Source organism: Triticum dicoccoides, chromosome 3A (assembly GCF_002162155.2).
Source record: "Triticum dicoccoides isolate Atlit2015 ecotype Zavitan chromosome 3A, WEW_v2.0, whole genome shotgun sequence".
NCBI classification, from domain to species: domain Eukaryota; kingdom Viridiplantae; phylum Streptophyta; class Magnoliopsida; order Poales; family Poaceae; genus Triticum; species Triticum dicoccoides.
The window spans coordinates 368,790,662-368,802,061 of record NC_041384.1 but is presented as its reverse complement, the minus strand read 5'-3'; positions in this window follow the sequence as shown (position 1 = coordinate 368,802,061).

Here is an 11,400-nt window from a genome sequence, read left to right as displayed (position 1 = left end):
TCCATTGAAGAAACGCATGAGCTGGCGTCCGCGGAGCTCTCAGAGAGAAAGCGACAGAGACGTCCTTTACTTGATGGGCCGGATAAGACTGTTGGCTCATTTCGGACTAACCATGATTGGAGTCATGGCCGCATGCATTATGCGGGGGGTGCAGCCACTTCAATATAGAGGCCACCCCATGTGGGATTTCAACGGGGAGGATGACACCACACGTTACGGTCGTAAGGGGCCGGCCTCAGCCGCCGCCTTAGTAAAGATCCTATCCTCTTTGTACAAGGGAGAAAAGGAGGAATTCCTCCGCATCAACCAGCGGGCCGGATTCAGTATGTACGACCCTCAAAGTTGGGTAAGTGAATAATTGCGCTTGCCCATTTGTTTTATATTCCCACGATTAGATATGTAGTCTAACGACTTCAGTGCAGGAACTGCGACAGGAGGTAAAGGATATAAACAGCTGCCCTCCACAGCCCGAGGACCCAGAACGGTCCCTCGATCCGGACTCCGAAGAGGACCCGGACATATCGGTGGAGCTTATCGACGGGGTGTTCCATCAGCTAAGCAAGGACAATACCTTGGTAGCCATCACGGCTGATTACCCAGGGTTAATCTCGGCCTCCCAGGTGACAGAAACAGGAGTCTCATTCCCTTGAGGGAGATTCCACTCTCACGTATTCCGGTGTTTCTGACGACAACCGTGTTTTGCAGGGGAGATTTCCGAGGCAGGAGACCGAACCTGCGGCGGCTAGCCAACGAGGGGCCGCAAGACCCCGTGGGGCAAAAAGGAGTGCAGTCCGGACTGAGATGCCGGCGCAAAGGTATAGCACACCCTTTGTTTCCCTGGTGTTATTCTGTCAGGGCATATTAACGTCTGTGCTATCTTCAGAACGAAGAGACCTCGCCGGACTACATCCGGAGAGGTTGCCAATCACGCCTCCACCAGCCAGGCTCCAACGTCTGGCCAGGAAGCGGAGGCGAGCACAAGGCGCGCACCGGACGCTCTTCCGACAGAGGATGCGGACAGGCTGTCTGCCACAAATTCTGAAGTGGAGACTGCCATGAACCACAGGCATCGCCGGGCAGTTCTACACGACGCTTGTTTCTCCCAAGAGGCTTTAGATGCCTTTAATTCGGGAGATGCGTACCTCCGTTCTGCTCAAAATGGTTTAGCCAGAGCCACGGAGCAGTATGTAAATGACAGACGGGTAAGAAAATTTTGTTTAAATATATATATATATATATATATGCCAGTAGCCCCCGAGACTTGAAGCAGTTAGAGCAACTGATTTAAGGATCATTGAATATGCAGCTTCTTACAGAGAAGAATACCGTACTGTCCCAGGAGCTGGAAAAGTGCAAGGCCCAACTAGAGGCCGCACTAGCCGCAGCAGGGGAGCCCAAAGAGACCCCCTCAAGTAAGATACACTTTGAAAGATTAGTATTGTGCGGTGTGGGTGCAAATCTGACAAATCATATTGCAGATGGCGCCAGACTCGATCCGGACAAGCAACAACTCTTACGCCGGCTGAAGGCCGGTGAGAGTATGTTGACAAAGGTGAGGCGAGAGAAGAATGATCTTCAGGATGCCAACACCAAGCTGGACGTCAAACTTAAAGATGTTCGTGGCCAGCTGTCAGACTCCACGAAGGAGAATCAGCGGCTTCGACGCGGCATTTTTAGTAAGTGCTTGAACGAACTTTGAAAAAAGAGTTCGGCGAGAAAGTCGACTAATAGAGTAATGTCTGTAGGTATGCTCACAGGTCGTCCTGCAGAGGAGATGCCTGGTTCTACGGGTGACCTTCTTCCCGAACTCATGCAACTGCACGAGCGAATTCGGCAGGCGATGCGAGGTGTTGCCCAAGCCTTATGGCCTGCCCACTCCATGCCCGAGGGCCTTGGAGAGCTTGCGGAGAAGCTGAAGGGAGCTCGGCGGCGCTTTCGGTTGTGGAAGATATCGGCCTGCCGACAAGGCGCTAGGGAAGCCTGGGCCATGGTGAAGACCTGTTTTACGAAGTCTAACCCAAACCACATGGCCGAGGTCGGACCAGTGGGGCCTGACGGGAAGGAGATCCCTGTGAGCTTAGTATACGGCCAAGTAGAGTTGGCCGCAAAGTATTCCCAGCAGGACTGTAAATTAGACAGCCTGTTAGATGGTGTAGAAGAGGAATACAATCAGTCAGAATGACTATGTAATTTTGAATTGACATGTGTAATGCCTTCTCGCCGGATTGTAGATCGTTTGTCATTGCCGACCTTTTCGCTTCAACCTCGGGACCTGACGGTCCGGAGTGTGTCCGAATACCATAGCGGTTATATAAGAACCGTGGTATGCGTGGAGACCAGGCGTAGGGGTCATTAGTGCTTTATCAGACAAGTGCCCAACTAGTTATGTTATATTACATGGTTAGTAAGAAACATCTTCCAGAGAGAATAGTTCCGTTAGGGGTTCCTTTCGCTGGGAGGCATGCCCTAAAGTGCATGTCTGGACTGCGTAAAAAGACGCAGAAAAAAGCATCTGGGGGCGCATAAAATGAGTAAAAAGATCATCTTTTATCTCACCGACCGAATATTCCCTTAAGAACGCTAGCTTTCGGCTTCACCCAGTCTAAGGTACACATCCGGCTGACCCGGCAGTAACAATCGCAGAGGTGCTCCCTTTACCGCCTAGCCGAACAATCGGGAATGTAGGGGTAAGCACAGGAGCCAGGCAACCCAGCTTGGCCAAAACTTAAGTCATATCGATGCATATAATGGTGAAGAAAAAGGTACATGCGAAAGTTTGACGCATGTGTTGGGCGGGAAGCCCGTATAAATAAGCTTCTGTTAAAGAAGCCCCCAGGTTTAATGAGCGCGAGTGGCGCATTACTAGATGAGCCTTTAAGGGCTATAAAAGAAAAGAGGGGAAGGAGAGAAATGTAAGACAGAAAAATGCAAAAAATGGACAGAGGAAGGAGACGAACACATAGTCCGGCGCTAGGCATAGAATCTTCGGAGACGGGTGGCGTTCCACGGGTTCGGCTCGAGTCGGTTATCCGACGCATCTCGCAGGCGGTACGCCCCGCCAGTCAGGACTTGGTCAATTATGAATGGACCTTCCCACTTGGGCTTGAGTTTGTCCTTTTTCTTATCCGGCAGGCGTAGAACTAGTTCGCCGACATTGTAATTTTTGGCCCGTACTTCTCTGCTTTGATATCTTCGGGCCTGTTGTTGATAAAATGCGGAACGGGCTTTTGCCACGGCACGCTCCTCCTCCAGGGCGTCCAAGTTGTCCTGCCGATCGAGCTCGGCTTCTCTTTCTTCGTACATGCGCACTCTAGGTGAGTCATGAATTATATCGCAGGGCAAAACTGCCTCTGCGCCGTACACCATAAAAATGGTGTGTATCCGGTGGTGCGATTTGGCGTGGTCCGCAGCCCCCATAGCACGGAGTCGAGCTCCTCTACCCAGTGCGTGTTAGATTCCTTGAGGGACCGCACCAGTCTGGATTTAATGCCGCTCATGATAAGACCATTTGCACGTTCGACCTGGCCGTTGGTTTGTGGGTGATAGACGGAAGCATAATCGAGCTTGATGCCCATGTTTTTGCACCAGAGTTTTACCTCGTCGGCGGTAAAGTTTGTACCGTTATCGGTTATGATGCTGTGGGGGACGCCATAACGGTGTACAACCCCGGATATGAAGTCTATCACAGGTCCGGATTCGGCCGTTTTAACAGGCTTGGCTTCTATCCATTTGGTGAATTTATCCACCAAGACCAGTAAGTATTTTTTCCTGTCGGTCCCACCTTTAAGGGGTCCGACCATGTCAAGCCCCCAGACCGCAAAAGGCCAGGTGATGGGTATAGTTTGGAGTGTGGTGGGTGGCATATGGCTTTGGTTGGCAAAAAGTTGGCAACCAGCGCATCGTTGGACTAGGTCCTGAGCGTCTGCCCGGGCCGTCGGCCAATAAAAGCCTGTACAGAAAGCTTTGCTAACAAGGACCGAGCAGCCGCGTGGTGACCACCGAGTCCGGCATGAATTTCAGCCAGAAGGTTCCACCCTTCCTCTTCGGAGATGCACCTTTGAAGGACTCCGGTAGTGCTTTTCTTATAAAGCTCTCCCTCATGGACTCTATAGGCTTTAGATCGCCGCACTATGCAGCGGGCCTCATTTTGGTCCTCCGGGAGTTCCTGCCTAGTAAGGTAGGCTAGGAATGGTTCTGTCCACGGGGCGATGACTGCCATTATTATGTGGGCTAAAGGTGTAATTTCATTGGCAGAGCCTCCAATTGTGTCAGATTGTTCGGCGTCGAGTGGTGCGGCTGGGTCCGGGCTGTTATTTGCGGGTTCCCCCTCCCATGCTATGGATGGCTTGAACAATCTTTCCAAAAAGATGTTGGGGGGGACTGCATCGCGTTTTGCTCCGATGCATGCCAGGACGTCTGCTGCTTGATTGTTTTCTCGGCTATATGGTGAAACTCCGGCCCTTCGAACTAAGCTGACATTTTTAGGACGGCGTTGCGGTAAGCTGCCATTTTTGGGTCCTTGGCGTTGAAGTCTCTATTTATTTGGGATATCGCGGGGTTTGAATCCCCGCGTACCTCTAGGCGCTGGATACCCATGGATACTACTATCCGGAGACCGTGTAGGAGGGCCTCATATTCGGCTGCATTGTTGGAATCTATGTACATGATCTGGAGCACATATTGGACTGTGTCTCCTGTGGGGGACGTCAGGACGACGCCAGCCCCCAGTCCGGCCAACATTTTGGAGCCGTTGAAATGCATAATCCAATTTGAATATGTGTCGTACTCTTTAGGGAGCTCGGCCTCCGTCCATTCTGCGACGAAGTCGGCCAAAACTTGCGATTTAATAGCTCGCTGTGGCTTATAGGTTATATCAAACGGGAGGAGCTCGATGGCCCATTTTGCAATCCGGGCCGTTGCGTCGCGGTTGTTGATAATATCGTTGAGTGGTACTTCCGAGGCTACTGTTATGGAACATTCTTGAAAGTAGTGTCGTAGCTTCCGGGATGCCATGAATACCGCGTATGCAATCTTTTGATAATGCGGGTACCGTGATTTGCATGGAGTGAGGACAGTGGATACGTAGTAGACCGGCCTTTGAAGGGGGAATTTGTGTCCATCCGTTTCCCGCTCGACAATGAGCACTGTGCTGACAACTTGATGTGTTGCTGCAATGTACAATAACATTGGTTCGCCGGTGTTCGGCGCGGCCAGGACTAGGTTTGTTGCCAATATGGCTTTTATTTCATCAAGTCCGGCCGTGGCGGCCTCCATCCACTCGAAGTGTTTGGTGCGCCGAAGGAGGCGATAGAGGGGTAGTGCCTTTTCTCCCAAGCGGGAGATGAAGCGGCTTAAAGCCGCCACGCACCCGGTTAATTTTTGTATTTGTTTAAGGTCCTTTGGGACATCCAATTGTGACAAACCTCGGATCTTGGCTGGGTTTGCTTCAATTCCTCTACCGGATACAATGAAGCCCAAGAGCTTTCCGGCTGGGACATCGAAGACGCATTTTTCTGGGTTGAGCTTGATGTCATATTGTGAGAGGTTATCGAATGTAAGCCTCAAGTCGTTTACTAGGGATTCGACATGTCTTGATTTGACGACCACATCATCCACATACGCCTCCACTGTTTTGCCGATCTGGTTTGCCAGACATGTCTGGATCATGCGCTGATATGTTGCGCCGGCGTTTTTCAGCCCGAAGGGCATTGTGTTGAAGCAGAATGGACCATATGGTGTGATGAATGCTGTTGTAGCTTGGTCTGATTCTGCCATCTTGATTCGATGGTAATCGGAGTATGCGTCGAGGAAACACAACAAATCGTGTCCTGCGGTGGCATCGATAATTTGATCGATGCGGGGGAGGGGGAAGGGATCCTTTGGGCAAGCCTTGTTACGGTCTTTAAAATCGACACACAGGCGCCAGGATTTGTCCTTCTTTGGTACCATCACCAGGTTTGCTAGCCAGTCCGGATGTTTTATGTCTCTGATGAATCTGGCCTCCAATAGCTTGGCTAGCTCCTCTCCCATAGCTTGTCTCTTGGGTTCGGAAAAACGCCGAAGGGCTTGTTTGACAGGTTTAAATCCTTTTAGGATATTTAAGCTGTGTTTGGCCAGCCTGCGTGGGATCCCTGGCATGTCTGAAGGGTGCCAGGCGAAGATGTCCCAGTTCTCTTGTAGGAACTCTCGCAGTGCGGCGTCTGCATCAGGGTTCAGTCGTGCCCCGATTGAAGCTGTTTTATTGGGGTCCGTTGGGTGGACCTGGAATTTGACTATTTCATCGGCTGGCTTGAAGGATGTGGATTTGGATCTCTTATCGAGTATCACATCATCCCTGTTAACCGTGGAGCGCAGTGCGGTCAGTTCCTCGGCCGCTAAGGCTTCGGATAGCGCCTCAAGGGCTAATGCAGCCGTCTTGTTTTCGGCGCGGAGTGCTATGTCCGGATCACTAGCTAGATTGATAATTCCATTCGGCCCGGGCATCTTAAGCTTCATGTACCCGTAATGGGGTATTGCTTGGAAGATTGTGAATGCTTCCCGCCCTAGTAAAGCGTGATATCCGCTCTTAAACGGGGCCACCTGAAACGTGACTTCTTCGGACCTGTAATTATCCGGCGTGCCGAACACCACATCTAGTGTGATTTTTCCTGTGCAACGCGCTTCCCGACTGGGGATTATTCCTCAAAAGGTTGTGCTGCTTCGCTCGACGCAGTTCCAGTCTATTTCCATTTTTTGAAGAGTTTCCTCATAAATGAGGTTCAGTCCGCTGCCTCCATCCATGAGCACCTTGGTGAGGCAAAAGCCGTCCACTATGGGACTGAGGACCAATGCAGCTGGTGCTCGGGCTGTTCGGAATCTAGGTTCATCACTTGCATTGAAGGTAATGGCAGTGTCGCCCCATGGGTTTATTGTTGCAACTTGGTAGACTTCGGCGAGGCTGTGGAGTGTTCTTTTGCGCACATTGTTTGATGTGAAAGTCTCGAAGACTGTGAGAACGGTACTGGTGTCCTTGGGCTGGCTTTCCGCGGCCTCCGGAATTAAGAGGTCCTCGCCGATTTTGGCCACCTGCCGGAGTATCCAACATGCTCTAAGGCTGTGAGTTGGTGTGGCGTCCTCTGTATTGTGAATTCTACAGGGTCCATCAAGCCATCTTTTCAGTACGGTTCCATGCCCTGTAGAGGGTTTTGGCTTTTTGGTGTTTATCCCGGGTGTCCTGTGATGATGCACCCTCTTAGTTCGGACGGGATTACTATTCAAGGCCGGATTATCCCAAAAATTTATTTCAGTTTTCCAGGCGCTTTCCATCGCAAAGTATTTTTGTACTATGGACGCCAAGTCAGCGAAGCGTGTGATATCACGACGACTTACGACGTTAAGGATTCCCTTGTCCGTGCAATTACTGCAAAAAATTGAGATTGCGTCTTCCTCGCGGCAATCCTTTATCTTGTTCATAACCAGGAGGAATCTGGCCCAGTAATGATGTACTGTTTCGTTGGGCCTCTGCCTGATTTGGGAGAGATCGCTTATGATTGGGTGGGCGGGTGTCGTTGAATCTGAAACCTCACCCAATCCAAGATTCGGAGGCCGAAGAGTTTCCGAACTCTGAAGTTCGGATTCTTGGATGTTGTCCAGTGAATCCGGCCCGTTGCCTGATCCTAAGCTTAGGTCTTGCGTTATATCTCCCCCTCCGCGGCTATCCGGCTTGGAGGGGTCGGGAATTAGGACGTAGCTAGTCCTTAAAATAGATGAAGGGTCGCAGCACAGCGTCTCTACCACGGCAACGTGGTGGGTGACTTGGGGAGAGTTAATTTCTCTTAGATCGGGTTTAAGCCCAACCTGGTTGTAATCCGTAGCGACCCGGGCGGCGACACGATCCAAGAGCTCGTTTACGAAAGGGAGCTCCATTGGATCTAGCTGCTCGACGAGCTCCGAGCTTACGTGTAGTTTGCTTTTGATGACCTGAGAGGTCACCGTCGGCGCAACAGCCGAACAGGTGGTCATGAGGAAACCACCTAGCCGGAGGGTTTGGCCGACAGCCAAGGCTCCCTTAGCAACGGCGCCGTCTTTAAAGACGGGAGGAGGCATCCTTCCTGATTGTGACGGCACAGAGGAACTCTCAATGAAAGCACCAATGTCGGTGTCAAAACCGGCAGATCTCGGGTAGGGGGTCCCGAACTGTGCGTCTAGGCCGGATGGTAACAGGAGGCAGGGAACATGATGTTTTACCCAGGTTCGGGCCCTCTTGATGGAGGTAAAACCCTATGTCCTGCTTGATTAATATTGATGATATGGGTAGTACAAGAGTAGATCTACCACGAGATCAAGGAGGCTAAACCCTAGAAGCTAGCCTATGGTATGATTGTTGTATATGGAGTTGATTGCCTACGGACTACAACCTTCCGGTTTATATAGACATCGGATAGGGTTAGGGTTACACAAAGTCGGTTACAATGGTAGGAGATCTTGAATATCCGCATCGCCAAGCTTGCCTTCCACGCCAAGGAAAGTCCCATCCGGACACGGGACGAAGTCTTCAATCTTGTATCTTCATAGTCTAGGAGTCCGGCTGAAGGTATAGTCCGGCTACCCGAACACCCCCTAATCCAGGACTCCCTCACTAATGATGCTATGGAAAGACCTACCGGGGTTATCAATGAGGGTTTAAATAATTTTGATGAAGATGACCCCGGAAGTTTTCGTTATTTACTTGATGAGTCTTTAAAAGATGCTTGGGATAGGTTATTAAGGATCCGAGCCAGCTATGTGCCCCAATATCATGTTGAGATATACCTGAAAAGCTTTTATGTTGGCTTACCCTCTTAATTCAAGCAAGTTTTAGACTCTATTTTTGAAGAAGGTTTTCTTGAGGGGGATCCCATAGATGCCTATGAAAAGATGAAAGCTATATTTGGGCACCCCATGAGTGAGAAGGTTGAATCCACCTCTCTTTTGTGCTTTTATCAAAATGAAATTATCAAAGAGATGAAGTCTAGCCTAGATGCAAATTTCCGTAGCGTGCTTAATTTTTCTTCCACCATTAATGGCCACGTACTTTCTCGGAATAGAAAGATAAATGCTATAGATAAGAAATTTTCTCTTTTCTTTCCTAATACCAAAGATGGCAATACCTAGATCTATTCTTGTTTTTATGCCTAGCTAGGGGCGTTAAACGATAGCGCTTGTTGGGAGGCAACCCAATTTTATTTTTGTTTCTTGTTTTTGTTTCTGTTTAGTAATAAATAATTCATCTAGATTCTGGTTAGATGTGGTCTTATGTTTTTAATTAGTGTTTGTGCCAAGTAGAACCTTTGGGAAGACTTGGGGGAAGTCTTTGCGATCTTGCTGTAAAAAAACAGAAACTTTAATGCTCACGAGATTTGCTGCCATTATTTTACTGGAGAGTGCAATTAGGTTGATTCTTTTTTGTAGCGACCCGACCCGAATGGATCAAGTCTCTGTGCTTAAGTGTCATCCCTGGATCGGTATGCTAACACACACAATACTCGAAGGATTTATAACAGAGGTAAATCACATGTATAAAGTAATGTAAATACTATTACCTCAATCCATATAGCGGAAGCAACAAGGTTGTGGATTCCCATCAACACCAACGGCAAAGTTGAGTGTAGAAATCATAACCCTAACGTATCACTTACTCGTCGTAAGATAATCCTGCAACATGAGAGGTTGCAGCCCGAAACGGGTCAGTACATTGAATGTACTGGCAAATTCACACCATAGAGAATAATGAATAATGACTATCACTCTATGGTTATAAGGTTTTACGTAAAGCCAATTTTTCCCTACTGCAAAGGAATAAATTTATTTAACTATCATGGTGGTTGTTGAACATCGAGAATGGTTGACAGCATTCCGATCCCAATTAAGTGAACAATTAAAACCCAACAACATTAATTAGAAGTAACATGTTGAGATTCACATGATATTCAAGTACTAGATACTCAAGATTGTCCATAACCGGGGACACGGCTAATCATGATTAGTTTGTACACTCTGCAGAGGTTTGGGCACTTTTCCCCACATGATTCGATCGCCTCCGTTTGTTTTCTCGCACTACATGGTGTTTGAGAAACGGATGACCGAGACATAGTCTTTCAGAAGCGCTAGCACCTTACATGTGGGTACACCGGTACACCTACTTTCCCCTACATCTGCTAGTCTACCCGTAAGAGTTCACACGACTTAGTCAACTATGCCAGAGCCCATAGTAGCATGTGGCTGCACACGGAAGTTTCTAGCATGATAGATCTTATGATCCCTTTGAGCCTGGGTGGCGGTCCAAAATAAAACAGGCAAGTCCTGATAGACATCAGGTGCCTCAATCCACCCAGATGTGTGTTTAAGTTGCCACCTTAGATAAACCATTAAAATTATCAACTCACATCTGTCATGGATATCACTCACCCAATCCACGTCTACTAGCATAGCTTGGCATAATAAGCAAACGTAGAAGTAACTCCCAAAGGTTTCATAATAAACAGGTAATAGGTACTACCTCATCTACTTCCCATCCCACAATTTAATTAGATCCTAATCATGAAATGTGAGAGGATTGATCTAATGCAATAAAACATGGGTTGTAGAAAAGGTATGATCATAGTGTTACTTGCCTGCAAGGTAGATGAAGATGATTCGTACTTAAAACTCTTGATAGATCTACTCGTCACACTCCGGTCAATCTATCGTAAGCAAACAATAGTAACCACACAATAAGTACTCATCTAAAGCACAAGTAAAACTCGAACGAGAGGACGAACCAGAAAGTTCAACTTAAGAACTCCGGTTGCAAAGAAAGAACGAACCGAACAAACGACGGAAAACAAACGGCGGAAGAAAACAACTCGGTTCTAGCAAGTTGAAACTAGGTCAAATTTTACCATAGCAAAAACTTGTTCAAGTTGATTAGACGTAACGGCGGTTTTGATATGAAACTCCAGGCGCTTGAATCACCTGATTCCGATAAACGGGCGAGAAGATAAACTAGAACGAAGATCGGATCTGAGATCGCAATCGCAGAATAAATCCGACGAAAAGAAAGAGACGAACGGTTAAACGAACGGGCGTCGTTAACCGGGAATAATCGGTGATCACGTTCGTTGAGACGAACGGTCCGAAAGAAGAATGAAAACCGATCTAGGGTTTTCGGAAAAGAAACCGAAAAAGAAAACGGAAAACCGATCTAGGGTTTCGGAAAAAAAACCGAAACGAAGAATCGGAGAGAAAAACCGGATAAGAAAACCGGAACAGTTTCTTTTAAAAGAACCAAACCGCGGGGAAGAAAAAGAGAGGCGCGGGGCTACCTCCGGTGAGGCGGGGCGAACGGTGGCGACGACGGCGTGCTAGGGCGGCGGCGGCGCTATAGGGGCGGCGGCGGCGGGT